This window comes from Patella vulgata, chromosome 9 (genome assembly GCF_932274485.2).
Source record: "Patella vulgata chromosome 9, xgPatVulg1.2, whole genome shotgun sequence".
NCBI classification, from domain to species: domain Eukaryota; kingdom Metazoa; phylum Mollusca; class Gastropoda; family Patellidae; genus Patella; species Patella vulgata.
This window is the reverse complement of record NC_065887.2, coordinates 17,705,314-17,707,319: the sequence shown is the minus strand read 5'-3', so window position 1 is coordinate 17,707,319 and position 2,006 is coordinate 17,705,314.

Genomic DNA, 2,006 nt, shown 5'->3' with positions numbered 1-2,006 from the left:
TCAGGTCGCTTCTCGTGATACAACGAGATAAAGAAAATGCTGCCAATCGAAACTAATTTATGAACACGTGCTTTAATTGACATGCCATAATACAATCCATCAAAAATAGTTACAAATTTGTCATCTATAAATAGATTCTCTTCCATAACAGTTCTGCTATACTTACAAAATCACTTGTAAATCCAAGATTGATCAAAAAGAACACATTTTAGAAAAAATCAAATCTTCAAAATTATAGTCAATCTTAATTAAACTTGATCTGAACCGAAAACAGAATAGAATATGTAATTACTGTGTAATATGCGATGGATATTATTGATGGATGATGAACCCCGATCACGAATATTGGCATATGTTGAACACACAGAGTTTAAAGCAAATCAAAAGTCCACTTTTATCGAAAAACAAAATGGTTCAAAATGATCAGATCGACCAGCTCTAACCATAAAACTTACTTTCTACGGATTTCACGTCATAGTAAGCTTGTGAAATATAATTGATTTGACATTATCTAATACGTTTTTGTTTTCAGTTCTAATAATACTTTAAACTCATTATTTTTGCATGCGTTCACAAATAAATGATTTTATTGAGCTTCTGTCATGTAACTGCATATTTAACAAGATCGCAATATGGTTAGAACATACCATTAGCAAAGCCTGTTGACAACCTCAAGATAGTTTAAGACCTTCTGGGACTCGTCACATATTTTGCTTTTGGATATTTTCTCCTATTATTACATTGTAACCTCCCGAGTTTAGGCTTGGTTTCTACACACTTGACTTCGATAAATCCTTGATGGAAGCGGAAGGTATCCCTTAAAAAGTAGTAGTAGTGGCAGTAGTGTAGTAGTACTTTTATATACTTCCCAGATAACATACGCCAGGTTCTTAAACAATTTTTCTCCGGTTCAGTTTGGGTTTCAAATATAGCGTGATACGATAATATAAATCGAAGTTGAATATATTTACGGTTGCGTTACTCGGTTTATAGTTACCGTTATTGTGAAAATAATTTCAAGCAATCACGCAAATAATATCGTTTACAATAATTCAGTCCAGAATATTGCAGTGTGGGCAGATTAGTGGGGTAGATTACCTTGGCACTTGTTTTCTTTTATTATTCCATAATTTTCAGCATGATAAAAGCTTTTTGTGATTATTCTTTTAATTGTTCCCCAAGTTACAATACAGTCTAGAACATCTTTTGGACTGAGTAGACTACCTTTCAGTAATTATGGTTTAAGTTCGGTTGTGGAGATGACTTCAATGATAAACATTGGTCATGCTAACTCTCCAACGCGCATATCGGACAGCCGCACCACAAAAATAGAGATCAGTGCAGTACTAACACTGGCGTTCTCGGTAGTATTGGATACTCTTCCACAGCACGTCGGACACCCACCACCAAGGAATTGATTAATGTCAACGTGTGATCGGAAAGCCTAACAAAAGATTAATTACATGGTAAAGTCTTGCTGATAGTTAGAAATGCTTTCGTGAGAATGGCCTTCAGTTGAAAAAGATTATGAAAAATACATGCAAATGCTAGTTTCCGCCGGTAATTGTTATGCATACGGTAGCTCATAGTATTTATTTTTTTGTCCCCACAGCAGTTTGCACAGCGGTGGTATTTGTCAAACTTCTTTTTAAGTGGACTTATAGTTTAGTCATTAAAGTGTAGCTTGCATATGAACCTAGCATTTTAACTCACCAAAACCACATATCATCGTCCTGTGGTTTGACAGAGAAAAAACGAATCCAGTACGCTGTGTCTTTAGGTGGCCGAGTCAGTGGACCAACAAGCAGCTCAAGCGGATTATTGAACCCCCCCCCCTCACCCTCTCTCATATTAATATTACACATAGAAAACTAATCCGTATTTTAATAAGCCATATGCTACACTTCACTAAATCAATGTACTCCGATACACAACCATACCCTGTATCGATTGACATTACATTGGTCTATAATATATAAACATTGTACAGCTGCCGTCCACTTTAA